The following is a 13,380-nucleotide window of genomic DNA, read 5'->3' as shown; positions in this document are numbered from 1 at the left end:
TGGCTTTTACGGAACTAGGCCAAGAGTCTGTTGACACAAACAAAACTCACTGACATTCATACACATACAGTAATAACGAAAGATAGCCAGGCCTGGGCTGTGTATTCTGACGTCATTATAGACGATGATGATGCGGGTTTATTTGCAATCACATGAATTATTGACATCTGAGGTTTTTTCGGGGTCAGGAGGTCATGGAGGTTATGGCAACCCGATGAGGAATCTAAACCATATAACCATCTCCCTCAGTCTTCCAAATATTACTGAACATTTCACGCCAGCTAGTTTATTTGTAAAATGTTTTACATGTTTCGGATTTTTCTTCAGAGTTGAAGATAATCAACATTCTGATCACAAAGGGGATGACCTGTCTTTGAATTTTAGAGCTTTAGAACCTTTGTGGTTAAACGTCACACATAATTTAAAACGTGGATGGGTTTTAGTTACAGCCAGATCTGATTTCTCAGTGGTCATTTACTACTCACAACGAAACCTTGTTTTGACCAATATGCCTCCTCTGTTTTGGACCAACTCAAGAAAACAATGAAACCTTCTTTACACCAATATGCGCACTCAGTTTTGGACCAACTCAAGAAAACACAAAGAACCCCTGTTTAGACCAATATGCGTCCTCTGTTTTGGACTAACTCAAGAAAACACAAATAAACCCTGTTCACACCAAAATGCGTCCTCTGTTTTGGACCAAATCAAGAAAACACAAAAAAAACTAGAAAAAAAAAACGGGGGCCGTGTGATTTATAAAAATGAATATACACATTTGACTCGAGTAGCAAGATCACTAAATCTTGTGACACTTCAGAACAGAAGACTAAAACTGTAAAGTAGCACTAATGGCTGAATCATAATTTATAAACACAAAAAATCACAACTTAAAAAAATGCTCGCAACATGTATGCACCACGCAAGACAGCAGGGTTTCTGTCCAGGGCTTTTGCAAGAGAGGATTTGAGCCTCTCAAGCCCTGACGCAAATGGAGTTGGATGATGAATAAAATGCTCAGAAAGATAAAGACATATTTCTTTTTCCATGTGATAATAAAAATTCATACGAGTGCTCTTTCTTCCCTTGTGCCATTAGGACATGGACCGGTTGCCTGAATCAGCCAGAAAAAGCTAATAACTTAACATGGAAGACTAGATTAACCTATATATATTCGTTGGCCCAAAATAGGATTCAGCCTATACATTAGCAATGGTGAATGTTTGGTTGGTAGGTTCAATTCAACTATTGATTATTACTTTTTGGTTTGTTTTATTATAATAACATGAATTTAAAAATGGTGCCTACGTATAAAAACTAACAAAAAAAAAAGATTTAAAAAAAAAAAGAGATCAACCTCCTGAAATTCCGTTACCGGAACTATTCGCAGCACATTTTAGAATCGATTGACAGAGTCAGAATATTTAAATGTCTAGTTTTCTTTTCTCTCGATGTTGACTTTAGACACAGATCTATAAAATATTTTATTAGCGAGTAACCAACAACATCTTTAATAGTGTCCATGTTAACAAATAATGATTTTTTTCTTCTTCTTTTCTCTAATCACCTTAACATGCAAATAAAATATAAAAACAATATGCAAGATGTAAAAATTCAAACTTATAATTAATATTGGATTCCTTCAGTATGTGCGAATCGAAGTAAACAGTAATAACAAGTTCTTTATATATTTACATTTCATTGTAAAATTTCGCTGTTGGCTAAGATAAAATTATTCATCTTTAACACTGACCTATATATGTATTTAGAAAGATACTACACATAGTGTGAGTGTTATTAATCGTCTATTTTCATCATTTGTGAATGAGAACTTCAGGTGTGTTTTTTTTTCTTTTTACAAAGCTTATATCTATTCACCCTTTCTGTCTGGTAAAATCTCAGATCAAGCTGAAATTTCGTTCAATCAACTTCTTTTAACTGACAAAACAAGAATCAATAACAAAAAAACAACAACAAAAAAACAATTTACTATTGGTAATTAATTATTTAGTAAGGTATCGAACGAGAGAAGGAAATGGTAATTGACTGATGTGATGGTATAAGTTGAATTAGCCACTTTTATACTGTGTAGGTTGCCGCTTTCAGGTTTAAGGCTGGCAATAGATAGCAATAAAACAATCTATTATCATAAGCATTTTGCTGGCACAGTGGTTAGCGTGTTGGCTTAACAAGGCTTGAGCCCTTAATTTCGAATTCAGGTTTCTTAACACATTTTTATTGTTTTTATATTGCATTTAAAAAAGCTATCACTATAACATTCACACAGATACCCCCTTATTTCTTCCCCACCCCTTCCCCAACTGGTCCAGACAAGTGATAGGATCTTAGCGCATTGAGAAACCTAAAGGCATGAAACTGCGCTAAGCAAAAACAATTGGTAAAAATATTTCTAAATCGCACAGATTAATTATTGTTAGTCTAGATCTATTACAAATTCAACAACATGACTGATCCGAGCTAATTGATACAACTATGCTATTTTAAAAAAATATCTTCTATAATGCTGTAATGCATAAATTGTAAAAAAAAAAATTCTTACGGACAGTGAAGATTATTATTATTATTATTATATTTTCTTGCTTTCAATTATAGCCTAAATAAATTAAAAAAAAGAAAACATCGTTAATTACATTATCGTTACAGTTACCGTTACAGTTAACGTAATTAAATTAAGAAACAAATGTCGTCTCATTGGCCAATACATTTTAATGTCTATGGTACAATATATGTTTTTAATCAATAGCATAAAACTATTATATTTGAATTTATAACAACTACTATAGTTCGTTACCATAGGAGTCTCCAATAGCCTCACATAGTTTGTGTTTCTCCAAAAGAAAAATTCTAAGCTTTGTATTATTTGTTTATTTTGTTCCATTTCTCTTTACTTTTTATTTTAGAATGAATTTAGTCCACGTTTTTGTTTTGCTTCACGCCATTGAAGCTAATGAGACACGTGACTAGATCAATAGGTTGAATATTGATTTAGACGTAAGCAAATATGCATACTGAACGTGACCTGAAAATTGACATTCACTTTATTTGCCTCCCCTTTCCCTAAAAATAAAACCGACAATAACAACGCGATGGTCGCAGAAAGTGCATTGTCAACTAAGAGAGGGAGACCCAATGCGTCATTTTTCTGCCTTCCTCAACACTTGTAATTTGTGCAGGACTAAAAAAAGATCTCCTAATAGAAGAGATCTTAATAGCAAAAGAGACCCTAATAAGGTCATATAATTCTGATGCTGAGTATGTGTGTCGATGTTAGAGTATGTGATTGAGCACAAAGGTCAATACTTGAGCTTCCGACTGTGCACTTTGGCCTTAGCTTGTATTAGAGCTCACCCCTAGATCTAATCTTTATAACCGAAATTTGATTTCAAACCCATCGATTTTACTGAAAGACGCGGCAGGGCCTACATGACGATAAACAGAGGTCCTCAATATTTATTCTAACTGATACCCTTGTTTCCACATTCTATCCCTCAATGAGAGTGTATTCCAAAGTAACGTCGATGTGTTAGTAATGAGTCCCTAGTCTATGTCATAAAAGTCTGGAAATAAAAGACAGTCACGTGAAACGATCATGTAAAATTGAGTTTTGAGAACTAGTGGTTGCTATAAATAGCACAGAAAAAAAAAGAGCAAAGGGAGAGAATTAAATTTATGCTGAGCTATCTTTCGTGAGCTGTATAATGTGAAATGTCATACTTAATATGAACATCTAAGTAGCAGGTGAGTCTTGAAAATATTATAAAACACATACACACTCACAAAAGAAGGTAATTTAACTTGAATACACTGCCAGCAGGTGGATTTAATAGGGGTGTGGGAGGGTGCCCTAGCGATGAGTAAACCCACATGGACAAATATTGTATAACCTTCCACATTTTCTTTAATTCTCATCTTATTACATTTTATTGTTTTTATTTCATTTCTCCCTATCCTATCTCTATTTTTTTCTATCTTTTTTTTGTCTTAATCTCTTTTCTCTTTGTGGATCTATTTCTTTTTTCTCTATTTCTCTATTTATTATTATTTTTTTCTTTCCAATTGCTTCACAATTTTTCAGGTATCTTCCTTTCCATGAATGCTTATACATTTCGTTTTAAATTCGTAATCAAAACAAATTTCCGTAAGGATCAATAAGGCATTCTTAGTATTAGTCTTAACATTTAAAAGTAATGTAACAAAAAAGCCAAGAATAAAGATTTCTCAAGAATGTTATGAGCATTTACCAATCGGCCTAAAAACTATACACTTTTGCCTCAAACATTTCCATTATCTCAAGACGTCGCCCACATATAGACCATGTTACAACATGTGTGTACAAACATCAGTCTTATTTCTATTATATTAAATAAATAACAAACGATTACTCCGCTATATTTATCTCAAAGAGATTTATTTCGCTATTAATGGTGAAAGTTACATCACATTTCTCTGAAATCGAAATTTTCAAGAGTGGAAAGTTGAGAGTGATTTCTCCTTCATTACACATCATCAGAATCATCATCATCTGTCGCTTGACTTTCGTTGTTTAGGTACTGTGACTGTTCGGGTAACAAAGTCCATCTATTTTTCTCGGCCAGCAGCTGACTAGTAGGATATCAAGAGAGAGGGCTGTCCATTCTTTTACATTATCCATTCAACATTTCTTCGATTAAAGGATCATCTAGTTGATTGGAACCTCCAGACTGAGAAAACAGTGAAGAGCTTAGTATAGGACGCAAGCTACATAGATATCAGCGGCTCTGCTGCTTTCTGCTAGATTGCCATACAGGATGTCTTGTGGAAGTGACGTTCTGGCACTTTATGAACGTGACCAAGCCAGCTAAGGCGTCTGAGTGAATGCCCTGGCAGACTGCTCTTTGCAGCACTTCCTCATTGGTTATTTTATCTTGCCACCTTTTTTTTTTAAGATTCGCTTCAGGCATTGGAGGAGGAAAATATTTAGCTTCTTTTTTTCCTGACACTTCTAGGCTATACTAATGTATGATATGAAGCTCTTTAAAATCGACACTAAGAGCTGGGGAAAAGTGGCACTGGATAGATCCGCATTGGGAGCGAGCATAAAGGAAGGGTCCTAGATGCAGATGGCATACACAACAGTAGTAGAAAGAATGGTGAAAGTACAACGGCGCCTGGTGATTACAGATGCCCAAACCTGTGATTGAAGCTGTGAATCAAGGATTGGCCTCTTCAGTCACACAAGAAGTTGAAAAGTGAAAATGCTTATTCTCTAGACATAAAATGCCTCAGTGAGTCTAAATTGACTCTAAATGGATACTCACTGAGGTGTGGAAAACTGAATAAAAGGTTTAATTTTTATTATCTCCCCTACATTATTTACACTCTTGTGTAGAAACTCGAAGCTTTCAGGACCCAATGTTTAACAAAACTTCCTGTTTATATTTTTATGGCAACTTGACACGTAGAACACATAGAATTGTTTTTTTTCTTTTCTCAAAATATTTTCTGTCCCAGCTTCGAAGCCAAATAAAAATACTGTAATCTGTCTTAACTTTCAGGACAGAAAGACAACTCAAATAAAATAGTAAGCAAAATTGTTTTTTAATTCTTAAAAAAAAAAAACACAAGAACAGCAAAGCTTATATTATGTGTAATGGCATCAATACTAGTATCAATTGAATCAGTCATGTGATTAAGTTTTTAAAAGATTTAGACTAACAGTAATAAATCTGTGCGATTAAAAATAGTTGTACCGCTATGTTTTTTTTTATTTAGCGAAATTTCATACTTTTAGCTTTCTCACTACTCTATGATCCTATCATATGTCTGGACCAGAGGGTAAGGGTAAGAGGAGTATACCAAAAAAAAAATAATTACATACCAATAGTTTAATAACTTAATGGTTGAGTTGTTTTTTTTAAATTTGTGTCTTGTCAGGTAAAAGAAATAATTATTGCAAAATTTCAACTTGGTCCAAGATTGGGTGTGGGAGGAAACTTTTTACCAGACAGACAGATGGACAGAGTGAGTTCATATAATGTGGAAATTAATCTTATTTGTTGCTGCAATTATTATTTGTGTTAAGTCATAAAGAAGGGCTGTTAAGTCTGTGGCTTGGTGTGTGTGTGTGTGGGGGGGGAGAATTGTTTTTATAGCCGGCAGGCATGAAATGTTGTGGCCTCATTTTTCAACTTCCTCCATTTTAAATATTTTAAAGGTCATCTCTTTACCTTCAGAACATAAAGGAGATAGAATTAAAGGTCAAGGTCTAGTGAGTTTTTAAGTGAAATTGAAAGGTTAATATCTCAAGGGAGATAATGAGTTGATTGTCGGACGGTATACAGTTTCATGGTAGTGTGATGTTCCAGTTGAAAATGCTTAATACTTTTTTACCCAAAATAAACTAGAGACCGCATAAAGCAATCTAGAAATTAACAATTTTATTAACACTGTTTGAAATATTAAATAAAGTTATTCTATAGATTTAAAAAAACAACATAACGAATCTTACTGTACTCTACTTTAATACTAGCATCAATTATATCCAGTTGGAAACTAATGTTCTATATAAGTAGAACCCAATCTGCATATTTCTCCAATTAGGTTACAAACTTTCTTCTAAGTACTTACACTAAAACGTCGACTTTATCAGATTTCACTTTATACTCAACGATTCCAGTTTATTGATTTTTGTTTAGTTAAAATCCTTTTACACTAATATGGTACCCTTACATGATAGATTGATCTAAAACACTTTGTCAGAAATGTACTGATAGACAGGTATGGATATAAATTTAAATATAGATGAGTACTCATAACAGCGTTGAATTCTAGAATTAATATAACTGTCAGTCTCGTAGATATTGTCTTATTATATATCACTGTTGATTATTTTTGTTTTAAAAGGTATGGCTTACCGCGCTATGCTGTCAGTTTGAGAGAATTGATTACCTAATAGTGGACCCAAATGGACGCCGACGAGTTTGTGTAAAAGTACTATCTACCTTTTTTTAAAAAAAAAACAACGTGTTTTAATTCTTCTTGCTGGATGAAATAGCGGAATTATTTTTTTTTCTTCTATGTAAACAATTTGCCATAATGACCACAAGAAATGCGACCTAACAATAGGAACACGCACCAAGCACAGTTACCTGTATACACAAACACAGAACTGAGTTGTCGTTATTAGTAACTTCAGGAGGGCTTTCTAAACGACTTCCGGTAATTAAGAACTAGCCGCCATGATGAATTAACTTAAAAGACAACAGAGGGCCAACCAGAGTTTGACTAATGGTTGTTATCTCGTTCCGTTGTATCAGCACCGTGCGCATGTGGAGCAGAGGCGTTTCAATTAGCGGGAAGCCGCGGGTCAGTACTGGACAAGAAAATTCCATTTGTCTTCTCTAAATCGGTATGGGGGCGGCCAAATGCAGTGAGGCCAAACCTTTTTCAGTAAGGGGGCTACATAAAATTCCGACTCTCTTATCACGAGCAGATGTAATAGTTCTCTTCCTTTTTTTTAAGAATGTCTCTTTCAAGCTCTGTGTAAAAAAAATTCTATGGACCGAATAGAAACGAATAATGGGCCGGATATGGCCAGCAAGCCGTAGTTTGGGAACCACTGGTGTTTAGCATCTCGAAGAGAAAACAGTTTAAAGATATACCATATAAAAAAAAAATTGAGATAATATCTTAAAGAGAATGGTTTTAAGTTTTACACGTTGATTGAATTGAATTTCCAAATATCAGAATGATATTGAACCTGTAATATTGAACATGTAATATTGAACCTGTAATATTGAACCTGTAATATTGAACCTGTAATATTAGACCTGTAATCAGCAACGCGATTTAACTTTGAAACTAGATCTGCATGAGAAGGTTGAGTACAGAATTATCTTTTTTACATAATGCTATTCATTGTCAAGTTGTTGTAGTCAAGGACTGATTCAAGGGAGGGAAGGCGAGGCTACTACAAGCGGGACTCCCCAAGAGACCGGCGCCCACAAACTGATTAATAGTAAATTTGATAAAACACTAACACACTGTAAAGTGTGATTTGTATGATTGAATACATTAATTGCCAGAAATAGTTTTTCATAGTTTCTAAATGTCAGAAGAAATTTCACCCCTAGGATTTAGTTGTTGTTTTTTTTGTAAATATCCTAAGCGAATTTGTATTCTGTATGTTAAACTATGATCCAATGCATTCTCAATGTGGCAATCCTAGTGGATTATGTCCAGGTAAAAAAAAAAAATGTCTCAGGAAATTTCAGATCACGAGATTGTCTTTTCTTTAGTCCCCCGACGAGATCTTGAAAATATATTCACCCCCGCACATGGGCGTTGTCTTATAACATGGCGACATGCTAAGCATGCTGGATCTTGTCTGCTGCAGGAGAATTTCATATCACCTTAAGTTCTACCTCTGTCTTATTGACTTTCGTTTTAATTCTCTCATTTCATTTGTGCTCTTTTTTATTTTTGTTCTCACTTGTTCTCCCTTCTTTCTTTCTTCTTTTTTTTCCATCTTTTCTTCTTTTCTTTCATTCTTTTTTAATCTCTTTCTTTTTTCTGTCTTTATCTCTTTCTTATTCACTCTCATCATCTCTACTTTTTTACATCAGTCAGAAAATATTTTTTCTTATTATTACAAAACGTATTGTTTTCTTTCTTTCTAGCTCTCTGTCTGTCTGTCTCAGAACCCGTATATCTGTCTATTTGTCTGTGTATCTGTCTCTCTTGCAGTGCCTCTGTATCTGTCTCTTTGTCTGTCTGTCTGTCTGTCTGTTTCTCTCTTTCAGTACCTCTGTGTCTGTTCTTCTGTCTGTCTCTTTATCTGTGTCTGTCTTTCTGTGTGTCTCTGTTAGTCTCTTTGTGTCTCTATTTCTCCTTCCCTCTCTTTCTTTCTGCCTCTCTTTCCCTCTCTCCCTCTTGTACTCTTTCACCTAGCTCAGCTTTGAAGAACAAAAACTAAAAATTAAAAAAAAAGATTCTCTAAAACGTAACTCTCAGACCAGATGCTTCTAAAAATAAACATAATAATAAATCTAAATCTTTCTGGCTAATCAAACGAACTTTTATTAGACACTTCAAAACGCAATTAATACATAATCTGAGCCCAATCTGAAGTTTAATGTGTTACAGATATTTTGGCATTTATAGGAATGTTGTCGGTTAATGTGGGCCGATGCAATATCGATTTTTGTATGTTCAGATAGACCTTTATAAAATAGAAAGTAAGGCGTATATATGTATGTATGTTAAGAATATAAATAAAAACCGCTTGACCAATCTTGATAAAACTTGGCAGAAATGTTTCTTAGGTACTAACTTAGACCGTAGTGTATGTATTGTAGCCCTAAAACAAACTTAAGATCCTCAAAAAAAAAAGTTGACCGACTCTATTAAAACAATAGTATTATATGGATCTAGGCTTTGTTTACAAAGTTGACATGAGAAAAGATCGAAAGGACTTAGATGTAGATCTAATTTTAAGAACTACACTTTGCACAATAAGTTTTTTACTTTGACACATGAAAATACAAAAGATAGTCTATTGATTTCATTAGGTTGTAAAATTAACCTTCAAATTTGTGTTTCAAAAGCATTTTCACATAAATTCGTTCCATATATCTGCGAATTCAGACGAATGTATCGGCTTCGGGTAAACCATTTTCGCAAAACCAATTTTATTTCGGTAGCGAAAGAGAAAAACTTGAAAGGATCATTAGCTAAGTTTAACATACATCTAAATCCAATCCACTAGATTAGTAAACACAAACAAAGGCCCGCTGGCCGCGGCTAATGTCAGGCTAGTTATAAATAAATATATTTGTAAGTCTTATAAGAACGGATCTTAAAATTTCAATATGAAGAGTAGATTTAAAAATGTGAAAGTAGTTAAGGATAATAGTTTGAGAGTGTGTGTAATTACTTCAATGCTAATTGAAAACACGTGATACGTTTAATAGATGCAGACACATTGCACTCATTATATTCAGGAAAGAACCATCCCACCAGGAAATAACGGCTGAAGAAGAGTTAGCTTGGAATTAGCGAAAATAAACGTTTGTTTTTGTTTGCTGTTGAGATGAATGTCTGTCTAAGATAAAGTGAGAAAAAATAAGACGGACTCTCTCAAACTTCTCTAATTACTGGTAGTCAGAGAATAACCTCCAGTGGCTAAATTTCAACATTTTTAGTGCATTTTGCTCCAGGCCATTGACCATCACGTTGTTACACAAAATTGGAAGGTCAATAGAGGGCCCATTGGAAGGTCAATCGAGGGAAAGTTGGAAGGTCAAACCAGGGCCTATTGGAAGGTCAATCGAGGGCCCATTGGACGGTCAATAGAGGGCTCGTAGGAAGGTCAATCGAGGGCTCATTGGAAGGTCAATGGAGGGTCCGTTTTTGTTTTCAACATGAGCATGGAACAATACAATTACAAAAAACAAAAATGCCATTTCGCACTACAGATCGAGCATGTCTTAATTTCTGGCACTAAACAAATAGATCCCAACTAGCTGACTCCACAATGTCTTAGAACTAGCTTCAAATTGGCTCCACACTACCAAAGTACTAGCTCCGAAATGGCTCCACATTATCACAGAACCAGGTTCAAAGCGGCTCAACTCTGACATGGAGCTATCTCCTGAATGGCTCCACTCTAGGAGGAAACTAGCTCCAAGCTGGCTCTACCCTGGCTCGAAATTGGCTCCGCTCTGGTATGAAACTAGCTCCAAACTGGATCTATTCTAGGAGGGATTTAGCTCCGAACTGACTCCACTTTGGCACGGAACTAGCTCCAAACTGGCTCCACTCTGGCATATAACTATCTCCAAAGATGTACCACTCTAGGAGGACACTAGCTGATATTTGCCTTTTAACTACTGTGACCTACAAAGTTAGATAGATCTATAGTTCAAATAATCGATCGCGCAAAATTCCGACTATGAATGAATCGAGTACTCTACCTTACAAAATGTTCATCAGGGAACTGTGCACCTCCTATTTTCTCTTTGAACGCTGAATAAGATTTCGGACATTGGACAAGCACGGACCGGAAACTCATCTTCCATTGCCCTGTCCGAAGTTTCCTTAATGTATGTAACCATTAATAGGTAGTTCGGTAGCTTGTCCTTGATCGCAGTGCACTTAAAAGGGAATTTTAAAATATTTCTATTCTGTGACCGCCAAGCACAGTGAAAGGACCTCCACTCCAGCTCTACCCAGATGACGGCTCCCTTCGTGGAAAGCTGTGGTGGCTTGTTTGGCCTGGACTACAGGGTCTCTGATGGATTACCATCCCGGAAACCGTTGCATTGAATGTCGTTACTCTCAGGCTCTGAGGATCACTACCCGTGGTTGACTTATCCAAACAGACGTTTACACCGAGACGCCACGTCGAGACCAAGGGAGCTGAGATACTCGCCACGTAATTGACAAGTTGTCTAGAGTGTATTTAATATCTAAAGATCGATTTAAAAAAAAGATATATGTTTCTTATTCTCGATACTTGCGTTAGTAGAAATATTAATTTAAATATTCAAATCGAATGACCATTGAACCTATGATAACCTATGTGTCATAAGATTATGATGTTTTATCTAATTACAATCCACAAGTCCAGGAACTATTTGATCAGTTCTAACGAATATTTTAATTGATTTGTTTAAATAAGAGAAAAAAAATGTATTTGCTTAAACTTTAACCCCCCCCCCAACACACACACCAAGACAAAAAAAAAGTGAAAATAAGATATTGAGGTGCCAAATGTGCTATTTTTTTCACGTCATCTCATTCTTTATGATCCTGAGCGACATCAAACCAAAACCCGTCTGTCGATGTTCTTTCCTATTTCTTAATGAAGTGCAACTCTATAATGTAGATCCTTAATATTTCATTTTTATTGATTTCGTTTTTCCAGAAATGTGTCGAGGCAGTGACATGTCCCAGTGTCTCCCACAAACTTTATTAAAGTGTGAGGAAATAGAATATTGCACAGAGTCTCGGAGAAAAACACGTTGTTGTTTTTTTTTTGGGGCGCGAGGTGTTTGCTTCAATCTGAAACATGTCTGGGTATTTCAGGAAGTGCTGGAGAAAATAAATCTAGAAACTGTTGTTTTTTTTTTAAATAGAAATAAAACAAAAAATACGTTGTCTGTAAAGGACACAGAAGGACAAAGGAAACTGACAGAGTAGGACATTCAGATCTGTAGACACATAGATGAACAGCATACACATACACGAACAGCATACACATACACACACAATTTCCCCCGTCCTACATGAATTGAAACCAATAAACAGGAAAAAGAAAAAAGTTATATTTTGATGAGAACTTGTAAGAAATATTTTAATGTGTTAAAAAAAAAAAAAAAAAAAAAAAAAAAAAAAACAAGCCATTCCACTAAGATAGCTACTCTTTTAATTTATTCCACCGCTGTCATATTATTTTATTATTTCTTTGTTTATGTATTTATTATTATATTATTTCATGAAGTTTCAGTACTTCAAAACAAAAAAAAAGTTATCTTGTTTGCGTATGCAAGGGTTAAACTAGTCATGCATGTCAATCTAAGACTAAACTGTTGTAAGTCATTGGCGTCCTAATAGTTTCTTAAGTTGAGGGGTCCCAAACAAAGGATGCACATTCAAGGTCAAACTCAAGGTCAGTGTTACACCCTGGCTAAGCCTGAGACACCGCTGACACAAAACTGTACACTTGCAGCTCCTTTGGATACATCAGCTGCGTGAAGAGGGGGGAATAGCGACATCATTCCGACCACATCTAATGCCCAAGCATTCATCTTATTTCCATGAGATGACCCGTAGTCTTTTCGCTACAGAAGTAGCCCATAAAAATAAAAAATAAAAAGTTACTTAAACTAAACATGATCTAGTCATTCTAGTGCAGGTCTGAAAACAAGATTTCATCGCTCGGAGGCTTAAATTCTATCACCTTAGCCTGAACCTACTTTCAATAGTAAATTTGCAGTACGGAGTATAGCTTAAAAAAAAAAGGTCCAAATATAAACATATATTGGTTGAGAGAAGCGTGCTAGATTTCTAAATCATTTACATACATTTTAGAACATGTAAAACCTGATCATGAACATTATTAAATGAAATCATTTATTGGAATCAAGCCTATAAAGCTAGTAACTCAATCAGATAAAGAATTTATGTAGAACAATTTAATTAATCCCAACTCATCGAACGGCTGTATTGGAGGCTAGTAAACTCTGAATATCTTCTTTACATTTAAAAAATAAACTGACTCGATCACGTGATCGTGTTTACATCACGAGGTAACTGAGCAAAAAAGTAAACAACAAAATTAACGGAAGTGGAATTTTAAAATCAAATCAGGGAGATGAC

At 35.0% G+C, this 13,380-nt stretch overlaps 2 protein-coding genes across 3 annotated transcripts in view; one reads left to right on the top strand and one right to left on the bottom strand.

Moving 5' to 3' along the window:
- Positions 1-13,380, top strand: part of LOC106070416 (GTPase IMAP family member 7-like) — a 374,699-nt gene that overhangs the window by 155,311 nt on the left and 206,008 nt on the right. The gene's annotated exons all lie outside the window — the stretch shown is intronic.
- The window catches only part of LOC106070423 (uncharacterized), a 62,610-nt gene that overhangs the window by 27,070 nt on the left and 22,160 nt on the right, over positions 1-13,380 (bottom strand). The window contains exon 1 of one of the 2 annotated variants that reach the window (XM_056008133.1): positions 2,813-2,843. The exons of the other annotated variant lie outside the window; for it this stretch is intronic. The gene's annotated coding sequence lies outside the window, so the exon portion shown is untranslated. Of the gene's footprint in view, positions 1-2,812; positions 2,844-13,380 lie in introns of those variants that run through there. 2 annotated transcript variants of the gene reach the window in all.

Source organism: Biomphalaria glabrata, chromosome 13, assembly GCF_947242115.1.
Source record: "Biomphalaria glabrata chromosome 13, xgBioGlab47.1, whole genome shotgun sequence".
NCBI lineage: Eukaryota > Metazoa > Mollusca > Gastropoda > Planorbidae > Biomphalaria > Biomphalaria glabrata.
This window is presented reverse-complemented; position numbering and strand designations above follow the sequence as displayed.